Genomic DNA, 14,454 nt, shown 5'->3' with positions numbered 1-14,454 from the left:
TTGCAGTGTAATTAAGGTACATCATTTATGTAATAACAGTTAATAAAATAGTTAATAGTTAAAAAGTTTGAATCTCTTACAAACTGATATTAAAGCAGCTGTTGTAAACGGTTGTAAATTGTAGGGTTTTTTTAAATACAGGATTCATGTGAGTCAAAAAAAAAGGGGTTTTTTGCTTTTGTTTTTTCCAACTGTGGAAATTCTGTTCATTTGGCTTTAGGGCTGTTTTTATGTTTCTTAAGCAATTGCACACCATAAAACCACAATTTCAAAATGCAAGTACATCTTTAAAATCAATGTGGAAATGTCTGTGAACATCTATAAAGAGGAAAGTGGGTTCATGTTCTACTGAAATCTAAAGAGTAAAAGACATATCGGACTCCTGTGTCTCAGTGTGCCTGCAGAATGTCATTGATTTCGAACAAAAATAAGATAAAAAAGACCGTGTTTCATCCATAAAAGAGGGATCAAGTGTTGGAGGCAGAAAGAAAGAAAAGCAGAGGCAAGAAGTGGATGCACTGGTATGTTTTAATTGCTTCTCTCTTTTTGTTTTTTAACAGCATTTTCTTCTCTTCCTTATCAATCTCCTTGTCTTTTCCTACCTTCCACTATGACTTTCTCTCTTTACCTGCCTTCCTTTTCTTCCTTTGTCCAGTTTTTCCTGCCTCTTCCTCATCCACTATCTTTTCCTCCAAGTTTTCTTTTTACACTGATGCCACTAATACCTTCCCTTTACTCTCCACTTGTCTCTCTCTAGCTTCTCTTCTTTCCTTACATGGTCCCATCCTTTCACTTCTCCTCTTCTTTCCCTCTTCTCCTCCTCAGTATCGACAGAGGAGGTATGCATTTTGCTAAAACACTGGCTGATGAATCATTGATGTTGGTGTTGAGGTTTCAGTGGCTCGGGGGCAGCCGGATGTAAATAAGTGAGGACTAGGCATGGAGTATAGCTAGCTGATATTCAGCCCTCGATCTGAAACATTGATGAGATATGCATGGGAGTGTGTCTATGTGTGTGTCTGTGTGTGTGTGTGTGCACACTCTGGACCTTCTTTGAATGCTATTTAAGAAGGCCAGATATGACAGTTGTTTACAATTTGGTCCAGACACTGAAGAAGTAAGGAAGGAGCATGGGGATAGAGAGGATGACAGATGGATGTGGGTAAGGAGGAAGAGGGATGCAAGGATGTAAGGGAGGTAGAAAGAAAAAAAAATGAAAAGAAAGGAGATGAAGAGGGGGAGTTAATGATGATGTTACTTGTATAAGTAATGAATATTAGATTACATAGAGTACAAAAACATGAATCAGGCAGACATGTCATGATGACTGGCATCCTCTCAGACATGGATCAAAAAAGGGGCCGTGCCCCCATATTTCCCACTTTAGACACTCCCCCTCAAGATTGAAGAGTGCAAGTATAACTATTAGAAAGAAAGTGAATACCTTCTGTCAGTCTGCATAGAACTTCACAGGAATTTGAAGACAGGCATCAACCTAAACTAGCAGTAAGTCTTCATTCAAATCTGCTTAGCAAGAATGCTGTGATTGCATAAAACATAATGGCACTAGATAAGACTTAACTGTGGAAATAGTTACGCTTGTTGAGTAAGCAATGTGACTCTCATTTGATCTTTCCCAGCAAAAGTCAAAAGTTTTGATTTTGATTACAGTAACTGTCACTTTTATGGCATGTTTTCTTATTTTCTATATAGATCCCGATTGGACTGAATTTTCCTATGTTTTAAAGTTCACATATATCCATAAACATTGTTGTTTGTTTTTAAACTGCCGCCAGCTTTTGGGGAAATTGGCTATAAGGCCCCCCCAAATATGCAAAATTTATTTGTGATGGGATAACATAAGTTAGGATACTTGCCAACTTGCTGATGTTAGCACACAGTACACATCACTCAAAATTGTTTGGACCACAGATATGTTTTCATATTTTGTGTCAACTACACCAATGAAAAGTTAACAAAAGACACACACACACACACACACACACATCTATGTAAAATACAAAGTATTATTCATATAATCGCTTACCTAACAGAGTTACCACTTTTATAATCAAATCCATGATAGTTTGGTGGAAGCCATAAGTAGTTAAATACCAGTGGCTGTATTGATGTACTGCATCACATTTATAGCAGCACAGTGGTGCAATGGTTATCATTGTTGCCTAACAGAATGAAGCTTCTAGATTTGACTCTACAGCCGGGTGGGTAACGTCAGTTTGGGGTTTTTGCATGTTCTCCCTCCTTACGTGGGTTCTCTCTGGACACTCCCACAGTCTGAAAACATTTATGTTAGGTTGATTAATGAAATGTTTAGACAGGCTTTCAGCATCCTACAGGAAAACACCTTCTGTTTTGTTTGAAACTGCAATTTCTCCGTTAAAGGAAGAGAAAAAAAGATTTAAGAATCCTTGAAAATTGTCCTTAAATGTGATGGATTTCCTAATCTATCTATTAGCTCCCAAAAAGTCATGCACACACACATGCGCTCGCGCTCGCGCGCGCGCACACACACACACACACACACACACCTATCGCAGCCAATCACCATTCCACACCTTCACTTAAAGCACTTTTCGGGCCTCTTAGTGCCTCCCTCCCTGTACTGAGCACCATTAATACAGTCACTTAGTCCACTAATACATCAGCGTGGTCAGTGCTGTTACATTATGCATCGTTTGGGGTCAGCGCACAGTGAACTGTACTGGTCTTGACTCTAACCACACATTGTAAAGGCATTATCCATTTCCCACAGAAAACAACACTGACAATGTGATGAGTGATTTAAGAAGACATGCACTGATGTGCCAGCAAATACTCTACACATATATACATTCATACTCAAAGTTTTATGTCCGTATGCTACATGTACGCTACAGAAAGGTATTATTATAAAGAGAAAAAGAGCTTTGATTAATAAAATTAAATAAGAAGGTACTGTACAGCCATTTGCAACAATGATACAGGCAATCACACCTTAAAGAGCCAAATTAGCTATCTCAATCAAGTCAGCATAGTTATGAGTCAGATAATAGTTCCAACATTCACAGGACATGCCACAGGCCTGCAGACTTTATATCACCTCACAAATGCACTGAAACAAAAACAAAAAAATCTGTTATCTGAGGAAATAGACAGACTATTTACTGCTTATCAAACTATTCTGCATTTTGGCTGAGCAAACATGAATTAAAAAATAAGTAAAAAAAAAACCAAACAAACATCAAAAATGGCAATGAAAGGAGGACTGGCAGGAAAGGTTTATTGTACAATGTAACAGTTATAAAATAATGGCACCATAACTGTTGAGATTGTTATAAGTCTTGCAGTTACAGTGCTGGTTGCAAAATATCCCCAGGAAAAACGTAAGCCCCAACTGTAACCAAATCAAGAAGACAGATGCTGCTTTTGTCTGCTTATTTATTCGCAAAGAGTCACCAGAGCAGGTACATGCTTGATTTCACTGAACGTTTTTATATACCACAGACTCTTTGTGACACATCTGTCAATGGGATTTGTGCCTCATTCCAGGATCAAGCTGAGGATCTTTTGCTTGTTAGACAAATGTGTAAACCACTACGCTACCATCAGGACCGTTACATTTGTGTTCCTCAATAACTATGCACACTTCTTCTGGTAGCTAAAATGGCAGATGGTGGAACAACTAGAATGACTGTCGAAACGCTAACTTGCATGCTTAAGCAGGGAGAAGAGATAGTTTTCCACAACAGCTAGTCTGTATTGGATTTGAACATATAGAGCAGTTATTTTCCATTCCACATGCACCCATAAACATGAAATCCATTCTGCTTATTTCTCGTAACTTGAGGCTGGACCATTTCCCAAAATGCTTCTCGAGAAATCACACACGCAGTAACAACTCTGATTCCTTTCCTGTTTGTCTCCTATTTTAATTCCATAATAAAAAAAAAACAACCCACAGGATTACGCTTGAAATAACACCTCACAAATGCACAGCACTTCCAACTTAGCATGAGTAAACTCTAAATTTTTAATTTTTACGGTACAAATGAAATCACTGGTGGGGACTATTCTCCTAGCACAGAAACAAATGCACATGAATACATGCATAAACACACACACACATCCAAACACAAGTGCAGCTCTTAACCACACAGTAAAACCCCCATTATCTTTTAACCACAGAAAACAACAGCGCCTTAAGGTTAAAAAACCAAACTCTCTGAAGCCCATTAGCTATTCACCGCAGGGCAGAGCACTTTAGACTGGTGGTGTATACAGTTAACCACAGTATCTGAAGCACATTACCTACTTACCACAGCTCGTGTGTACTTGTATATGTGAATGCTTGTGTGTCTCTTGTGCAGTATGTACACCAGGCTCAGGTTAGCTTATGTGTATGCGCATTTTAACATTTGTGAGTTACTGAGCATGTGAGCATATCTTATCATTTCCTGGCTGTTTGTCTGTGTGTACACATGTAACACGACACTTTAATGAAAGGAAGAGAAAGACAAGGGTGGAAGAGACAACGGCAAAATGGGAAGAAAGATGACAGAGAAGAATATTGAACGACATAAGTCGCAAAAAATTCAAGCTATAGGGGGACACAAAAAGCAAGACATGTGGACATCGATAATGCCAAGCCACAAAGACACTTTGCATACAGCAATGTAGAAAGAAAAACAGAAAAAAAGAAAAAGTTGCTTCTGAAACCTGCTTAAGAAAGCAAATTTAAGGACATTTTTAAGAAAAAAGCAGGGAAAAAGAAGGAAGAAGACAAAGAGAGAAAGAGAGAAGCGCAAGAGTGACTTAACTGTGAAATTCAGAGAGAGAAACTGCGAAGAGGAGGCAGCAGTACATCTTGATCAACAGATGACTGATCATATCAGTGCTGGCCATCTTTCACCAGCCGCCGTTTGACGACATAACATGACCCCCTGTACACACACATGCACACAGCTGCGCGCACACACAAGCGAACACGAGCACACTCCCACATACACGCACATCCATTTCCCCCGACATACCCTGAGGCAGGAGCATCAATAACGAATGGCCTGGCCAGGGGCTTCCACTCACTCTCACTCACACACACACACACACACACGCACTCATTCATTCACACATGCACACAAGCATGTGCACAAATATACCCCCATATGTGTCTCTCTTTCACATATTCATGCATTCATTCAAACACACATGATGGTCAGGCTAGAGGAGAACAACAGAGGAATAAATTGGACACACAGACACACACATTAACCCCACAATATGGCTCTGTGCCCTCAGGCCTAAGGTCTTACCCCCTACTCAGGACCCTGTGTCCTCCTGATGCCCTCCTGCAGCTCCTCTCTGTGTGGTTATAGGCAAAAAGAAGAAGAAATGAGAGATTATTAATAAACTGTGAATACTGCTAGACCTAGAAACATACATTTGAAGTGAACAAATGATGTGTGGAAAACAGTAAAAGCCAGCAAGGGTAACACAAGAAGGGATAAAGAGGAATTAGAAAGTAAGAAATTCACAAAAAAAAGTGACTCAAACAATTCATGAACTAAAAATGAACAATTCCAGTCTATCAGTACTGTTTCAACTGTAAGTGTAAATATTTCATTCCTTTAAGATGCCTCACATCACCCAGAGAATGGCTAAGAATGTATTTATTTAGGTTATTTATGCTATAAAGCACAACAAAAATCAAAGTCATGGAGATTTCTATAAGGTGGAGTTCATTTCCCCCTCCACAGTGTAGTTTTGACAATAATAATAAAGTTCAGCTTTAACTAACAGAATTTAGTTCAGACAATTTCTAGTTAATGAATTTCAATCAGTGTTGAAAACTGAACTGAAGATGGACTGTGAGGTAAGAGCAGAAAGGGGTTTTAAAAAGACAAAGAAGGTTAATAAAAGGTGGTTGGGTGGTGGAAAGATGGTGGTGTTGTGTCTCCAGTCTCATGGCTGACATCTCCTAAGTGTAATGGGAGTGTACTTTAACACCTGAGTCCACCAAAAGCAAGCGCACACATTTTCATATGAGATCCTTCACTTTCCATTCAGTCTTTCATCTTATATTCATCTTATATTATAGTATTTCTGTTTCTTTTGTTTGGCTCTCCTTTTTTCTTTTCTTCTGACTTTATTAAACAAACACACCTGGTGTCTAGCTACTTGAGGCCACACGTGGCTTCTGTTCACTCATCAAACACAAGAGCAGTACTAGATTAATTCTTCAAAGTACATATCCAATCTCTGTCTTCTTACCATGGTGGATGTCTCAGTCTTAAGACTTAGTCCAAGCCCACTTCAGTGGCATTGTAGTTACAAATACTAAAGTCCAGAATGATGGCTGAAGGGCTGTCCACAAATGGTCCAATCAATCGTAAATTTAGCTTATAAAAAAAACCCAAAAAATCATTTCAGGAGAGGAAATATTTTTTATCTAAGGAGGACTCAAACTATGGTTTACTGCATATAATTAAAACACTCTAAAGTACTCTGGACTCTAAGTACTGTCCAGAAGTCTTAAGTAACCCCTCATTTATTTATATTTCTTTATACTGGACAAGTGGACTTCAACAGCAGACGAACAGTATCCAAAAGTCACGTCCTTAAGAAACAAGAAAAAAATCCAGCAAAGACCTGAACAAGCTCTAAGAGATTCATCTGCCCCTTTAGTTGATCCAATTACCAAAGCCTCATCAGAAATGGTCTCAGTGGAAGAGTGGCTGTCAAGATGCTATTCTTAAAGAAGAAAAACAGAGAGAAAAGTCTGAGTTATGCCAGATTACACAATAAGTGGTCTGAAAATCAGCGGGAACAGGCTTTTGATGAGGGCATGATGAATTCAAATGTGAAATTTCTTGTCCCCTGGTCCCACATTTTGAAACAACACCCTGTATTTTGACTGGTTCTGTTGGACATGCACTTTTCAAAACTTCAAAACTACTCCAATGAATACAATCGGTGTCTTTCTTTTATACTCAGACTGTTATCCTGTGTAAGGCCATAGTTATCCTGGAAAGTTACAAATCAAACATGCATCTAAACTTACAATTAAAGATTAAAAACTGCCTAAATTAGCTTGGAGAATTGTTATTTTTACAAGAAAGCTTGCCCCAGACTTCAGACTGTGTTGAAGAATTAAGGCGGTCAGACGAAATATTGACTTTCAAGTTTGTTAGAATTGTTCAGACTCTATTCTATTCTATTTACATTTCTCTTTTTAGATGTTTCAAAAAAACACCTATTTCTAATTTTGCTAGCAAAATATAAAGGAAAAGGCTGAAGAGTTTTGCATTGTACTGCATTTCTAATTCAAGTTCAAATGCACCTATTTAACTTACTAGAGGCAATGTAAGCTGTGAGTTAGACACGAGGATCTGCAACCTATAGTCTAAGCTGATGTTTCATTATCACAAATACTGTTTTGTCAAGCATTGTAAATAAAAGAGCAGAACGTGACATATTGTACAGACAAAACCTCCCCTGTGACACAGGTAGTCAATTATCTCAGAACATAAATGTACCTGAAAGTTGACACTTTAGCGATTTGCTAAATATCAAAACCACTGTGCAGTCAAGTGTAGAGGCAATCGTTATTTGTGTAGGTTAACCCTGCACCTCAAAAGCCGACCATGTGGCATTTAGTGCTGATACACAAACACAGCTGATCTGCAGCAATAGCAGTCCAGCCTCCTATGGGAAGTGTGGCCTATCCCTGACTATTTAATGACAGAGGGGGAAAAATCGCTGCACATAAAGCTGTCTTTGCTTCTTAATTGCACTCTTTAGTTATTCCAGTTAATGTTAAATACTGACAGAAAGGGTTTAGAGACACATTAACACACACACGCAGATTAACACTTACACACCTTAAGGTTGTGGGTGAACTATACATGACACATACACACACAAAAAGAGAAAAAAAAATGCTTTAGGTGAGCCACCGAAAACACACTGAGGATAATTATTACATTCATATGCAAACGTCTGCAGTGCCTGCCTGGCAGCCTGTGTTTCTTAAAGTGTGTGCTTTTCTTATTTAATTAATTAAAACAATTGTCAATGAACTTTAAATTAGTCCAGCATAAAATAATCATTTCCAGTGTGTGTGTGCGTGTGCGTGTGTGTGTGTGTGTGTGTGTGTGTTAATAATTAGCAGGCAGTAAAGCGGCTGTGTTAATTGCATTTAGGATCCTGCCTGGGGAGAGAGAGGGGAAGGAGTGAGCAAGAGAGAGAGACACACAAAATGAGGGAAAGAGAGGAAGAGAAACAGCAAGCGAGAGCGCGCATGCAAGAGAGAGAGAAAAGGACCGTCTCTCATCTCTTGTTCCTGAAATAGAGAATTCCCATGTATTTTGAGATATAAAATGGAGCATGGAGCCCCCAGGAGCAGGAAAACACACATATACCGTCCATCTCACACACACTTTTTTTTTTTATTCACTCACACCCTCATACATACACAGCCCCTGGGAGCATAGCGCTAACCTTAATTAGCCTAACACTGTGGTGAAATTGATTGAAATGCAGAACATCAATTATTAAGCCTAACTGTTTTCATAACCCCACACACACCCCGCCATGTAGCACATGTAGGGGGAGGCGGAGAATATTAGGAAGGTGGAGAGTTTGTGTGTTTGTGCGAGCACAGGCACGTGCGTGTTTGTTTGTGCGCATGGCCTTCAGTAGCTCGTTGCTTTAAAAAGTAATGTGAGATGATGTGAAAATACACAGTGTACACAGCTGCACACTTAATACACAGAATTAACAGACAAACATGCATAATATGATCTGCTTCGCAACAAACAGGGAATAATATTAGCTGATATTATTGCACACAATGTATTGATATTGGGAGGAAAGACAAATAAGAGAAAAAGGTTGAAGATCAGCGAAGGAGACAAAAGCAGCTTACAGGCCACATTCAGAACTGCAAAAGTGACAGTAAAAAAATCGTTAAACTAAACAAAGAACAACTAGTGCTTTCATTTTATTTATTCAACCAACGTGAAAAGGTTAGAAGGGACAGAATGTCTTCTCCCCCTCCGCTCAAACAGCCTCCATCATTGTAAAAACAACCCCACAAACAGCTCATTTACAGGTGCTGCTGTATGCTGACAGGTTTGCCTGTGGTGGGAGAGCAAGACCTCGCGCTCACAGGGCACTAAATTTATCATTATGCAATTTTTTAAGGAAAAGTGGCTGTGAAGATATGAAAACTTGCTAATTCTTTAAGATGGCAAGAATGAGGTGAAATGAAGCGTCATGATCACTGCTGTGCAGGAAAGGAATGGTTGAGATGGTGTGTGTTTCAGCGCCTTAAAAAATCACCTAAAAATTAATTATAATTTCAAAATCTGAAGCCAAATACCCATCCCCAAAAACATTTATATGCATAGTTGAATATCTGTGCACAGCACTAAATTTCATTTTTCCAATTTGTACCATTAAGCAGTTGTATGAGAAGAAGCAATCGTCCTGTGCTGTCATTCTCACTGGACATTTCAACCTGAAGAACCATCTAACACCAGCTACACTTGTATTTTAAAGAAAGCGTAGAAGAACAACCTTGAAAGTATATTTAGATTTTACAAGAGATATTCAGTGTTCCCAGCTAAGTGTAATATTTCCCATCCACATAATGAGCGGATCTTAATTACAAATAACCCACCATACAATCTCATGTAAAAATTCCCCCTTAATGACCATTTCTGTTACAGAGTAACCTTTTGAACTCGGTTGAGGTGATGATATAACGACGTCACAAACACTCTTAGAGCTCATAACAGCTCATAATTGGAGGGATCGTTTTGGGGTTAAAGCAGAACTCACCAATAAGAATGACAAACACATTTGAATAGAGTTCTTGAGTTGATTCCTTTCATATAGAAAGACTATTTCAAGGGTAACTTTGCCACCAGTTTCATCCATATTGAAGACAAGTGCGTTCTAGGTGCTTTGCTGTCTATGATTCGTCTATTTCTGATAGTAAATCAGTTAAATGGAAATTGAAGGATAGCTGATTGTTAAGTAAGCAAGACGGTCAATAGAATATCAGGTTAAGCAGCATGTTCAATGCTACAGGAATGCAGTGGAGAGACTTTTTTTTTCTTTGTTTAAGTGAAACAAGTCTTTTAATATGATTAATTACTGTCAATATCGTGTTATTCCTCCAGCAGAGAATGTATCCTTGCAATCTTTTTGCACAATTACACCTGTGGTGACAATGTATTACACATTTATGGGGCAAATAGGCAGCAGAAAGTATGGCTTTTGCTTCCGTTTTGGGACTTTTATATGTGAACAGATTACAGATATATAATTGTCACTCATTCCTTATTGTACATATTCATGAGAATAATTGTAACTGTTGATAATATGTGAAATTCTGTGGGTGGACATAGGAATGCACTTTCATTTGGGAAATTAAGTTGTGCATTCCCCCACATTAAAATGTTGTTCATATTCAGATGTAAGATCTGATATTTTTTTTAGAACCATAAAGAAACAGGGAAAAAAAGTCGTGTCAGTCTCCCCTAAAAAACCTTGACCAAAGGAGGTCTACCGCCTGCCACGCTGCACTCATTTCTTCATGTGACCACACCATGCCCCATCCCCAAACTTGATGACTCCCTGACCTCCAGCATATCTTTGTCCCAGCGCTGCCACGACCCACTGAGTCAGTGGAAAACTCATTTAGGCCTAATTACATGGACTAGCCGTCTACACCCCCTTACTTTCTTTCCCCTCTTCGGTGAAAGAAAGTAAGAGAGGGGTAGATGGCTCTTTTCTTCTTTGCTCTCTCGCTGTCCTTTTCTCTTTGCTCTCTCGTTTCTTCTCTCATCGTGCTCCAGTTACCAGGTCAGAGTAGCCCTCTGCTACCAGCCAGCCAAAACACACACATGCATGGACACACACAGGCACACAGGATATCCAACACTCTAGTGTGGCCAAGAGGCCACAGGTAAGCAGGTACAAAGGCTTTTAGATGGTTCATTGTTATTTCCTTGGGGTCAGCCATAGGTTAGGGCCCAGTCTTAATTAGTTAACATAACTTATACATGATCAACCTTCTTCGGGTCCTATGGTGCCCAAATACACACAAAGTGCCTTTCTAAGATGTAAAGCCAAGAAGTAAGAAGGGTTCATCTACACATGTATCGACTGTTCCCAAGGAACCATCCACTTAACCCTGTCCAGGAAAGACACACATCATTCGTGTACACACACACACGCACAAACACACACACACACACACGGTTGGATCAAGCAGCACGTATAAGGTTTAGATTCAAGGGGTCAGGTAAGTGAAATGTAAGGAACCCATGAAAGGAATCTTACACTGGGATGTCAAATGGCACAAACACAACGTCAGAAACAAAAAGTCATATTAATGATAGATGTCAGTCTGGGGTCAGCACACAGGTTGTATGTCAGGACCTACGCTGCAACATCACCAGGTATTAAAAAATACCTGACAGAGAGAGTTAAAGGTATTCTTAAAAATCCTCCCGCCTGTGTCAGGTTTGTTTTTGTTTTTTTGCCTTAGATGCATAGACATAAACAAAGACAGAGACATGGACAGCAATAGATAAACAAATTACAAGACAGCTATTTATAGCTGTGCTGAAATGTATGATGAGGAGTCAAGCTAATAAGTCCAGCTGAGAGAGACCCTTGTCGGTACGCATTACGTAGATTAGCCATACTGTTAAGAGCAGCAGTCGTAAAACCAATGAAATGTCATAACTACACTCAAATAAACTTCATGCTCACGTGAAATCCATAATACACTACACATACTAACAGCCTGGAGTAAGATCACAGTTGCAAAATACTATATTTGCTGCTGACTGTAATTTACCAAGCCGAATTACTCTCATAGTTACTGGGAAACATATTTTGCATTTGCAACCTCTGCATGAATAGCCAGCACATCCGATCAATATCTAGTCCATAAAGCAGACGCCACAGTCACAACAATTAACGTTCTTGCGTCTATTAACCAATCGGAAATATAAATTGAAATCTTTTCTGCCACCGCAACTGAAAAAAACATGACTGCCACCATTAATAGTCTATATTACACTTCCAGAAAGTTTAGGCACACTCAGGATATGGTATTAATTTGTTTGGGAAATGCTTACTGCTCTGTACTGTAAGAGGACTCAGGGGACTGGATGAGATCCAAGGCCAAACCATAAGGAAGGAGGGTAAGCATCAACAACAACACCCTAATGATGCTCTGGTAATGGAGTGGGTCACTTAGAAAGACTACTCATTCAGGCAGGCAAAAAAGATGTAATAGGTGTACTGGCATAAATTTAACTGGGAAGACCAAAATGCTGAGTATTTACACGAAACAGGTTAAAATATGTTGCTAAATATATTTTACTGCTTTTTTTTTATCACAACACCAATTATCTAAAACCAACAACAACAGTACATACTATAACACATATAAAAGATACTCCACTCTCTAGACTGTTTACTCCACCCAGCCTTTTAACTGCAAAGGTTTTAATGTGTTTTAATGTGTCTGGGATGTTTAACTGTAAAACCACCATATCACTAAGTAGACTATTTCACTTCAAGGGAGGGGGTTAAAAGACGGTTTCACTCACTGACAGTAAACAAATATAAATAATTCAGGGAGGGAGAGATTACCATTTTATTTATGTTACAGATCAGTTACTGTTTCAGGGTTGTGATCCAGTGTCTGTATATATGCTTGTGAGTGTGCACATAAAGAAGAAAACATTTATTATCAAACTGGTTTGGTCAGTTTTTTACAGAAATATACAAACTACTTAAATCTTCATTACAACGCTAAGTAACTGTCAGTGTCCTTGTAGACAGGTAGTGTACCTGTGTAACAGTCCGGCTTTCCTTAAAACACATTTACAAATTAACACGTGCACAGGTTAATAATACTGTTGTGAACTGGGAGTAAAATAATGCAAATAAATAAATAAACACAAAAATCAAATTTAAATTTTAAAGTAGGTTTTGAGCTTCTTTATTGCGCCTCACACCCCTGGGGCGCTTCATTAGTTTGCTTCTACCTCCCCCTACCGACAATCATAAGACACCTAGCATCAGGACCAACCCATATTCTACAACCTAGGCTACTAGGCTAGTGATTTGCTTACATTTTTAATAGTAATGCCATCCTTTTTAGTATTTGAACTAAACCACCAAAGCCCTTCAGTTTACATGCAATACACTATAAACACCACATAAGCCTCACTAAATACACTTTAGCGAGGCTTTAAAAGCAAACACAAGCTAAAAGACTTCTAACAGACAGTCTAAACAAAGCTAACTTCAATAGACGTCTGTGCATCAACTTACTGATTTAAACAGTTTACTATACTTATATCTCTCGAGAGTTATAGGATGGACATTAGCCAAAGACAGTACCTGGACCTCCGAAATGCAAATTCTTCAAGTGTTACTGTTTAATTGAATCCATCGAAGAACTCAGTGTTTAGCTAATGAGCTGGAAGAGCCCGTCCTTGTTGTAGCTGTGGTTGAGATAATACTTATTCCAGCTAAATCTTGCAGCTAATCCATTTTAAAAGTGTCCTCACGGTGGCCTAAGCTAATTAATCATAATTTGGTTGGTCTAATACACTAATATTTATCAGTTTCGCTTCTGGGGAGAGCAAATAAACATGTCTCATTATACAAAACAAAAAAACAAACACTTTTTTTATGTGCACATAAAATGTGTGCAGCAACTCAGTGAAGGTCAAATTGAGTATCAGCGGGGGGGGGGGGGGGGGGGGGTGACGACATTGGTGTTGGTCTGAGTATTTTAGAAACTGCTGCAATCTGCTGTCATTCTCCTGCACAACTATCTCTAGGCTTGGTCTGAAAAGAGAAAATATCCAGTGAGGGGGCGAAAATACCTCATTGATGACAGAGTTCAGAGCAGAGCGCTTCAAGTTGATAGAAGGGGAACAATGGCCCAAATAAACAGTCATTACAACTGAGGTATGCAGAAGAAAATCTCTAAATGCACAATATGTGTCTTAAAGCAGATTAGCTGCAATAGAGGAAGACTCACTAGGTACCACTCCTGTCAGCTAATAATAGAAAACTGAGGCTACACACAGGCTCACCAAAACTGGTTAACAGAACACACAGAAAACCGTTGCCTTGATTTCTGCTGTGACATTCAGAGGGTATGGTCAGAATTTGACATAAACCATATGAAAGCATGGATCATGTCTAGTTTCTATTAACTCTCCAGGCTGTTGGTTCTGATGGTGTAGTCATGTGGGGGATTTTTTTCTTGACACACTTTAGGCCTCTTCATATCATATGAGCATTGTTTAAACACCACAGTCTCCCTGAGTATTGTTGCTGACCATGTCCAACCCTTTAAAACCACAGTGTGCCCATCTTCTGATGGCCCCTTTCAGCATAACGCACCATGTC

At 39.1% G+C, this 14,454-nt stretch overlaps 1 protein-coding gene across 3 annotated transcripts in view; it reads right to left on the bottom strand.

The window, feature by feature from the left end:
- skor2 (SKI family transcriptional corepressor 2) overlaps positions 1-13,750 on the bottom strand; it is a 109,413-nt gene extending 95,663 nt beyond the window's left edge. For all 3 annotated transcript variants that reach the window (XM_082538851.1, XM_082538852.1, XM_082538854.1), the window contains exons 1-2: positions 13,432-13,750; positions 5,310-5,358 (exon numbers count right to left, since the gene is read on the bottom strand). The gene's annotated coding sequence lies outside the window, so the exon portion shown is untranslated. The remainder of the gene's footprint in view (positions 1-5,309; positions 5,359-13,431) is intronic.
- Between the last annotated feature and the right edge of the window lie 704 nt (positions 13,751-14,454).

The sequence above is a fragment of the Aulonocara stuartgranti genome (assembly GCF_965226115.1).
Source record: "Aulonocara stuartgranti genome assembly, chromosome: 7".
Taxonomy (NCBI): domain Eukaryota; kingdom Metazoa; phylum Chordata; class Actinopteri; order Cichliformes; family Cichlidae; genus Aulonocara; species Aulonocara stuartgranti.
This window is presented reverse-complemented; position numbering and strand designations above follow the sequence as displayed.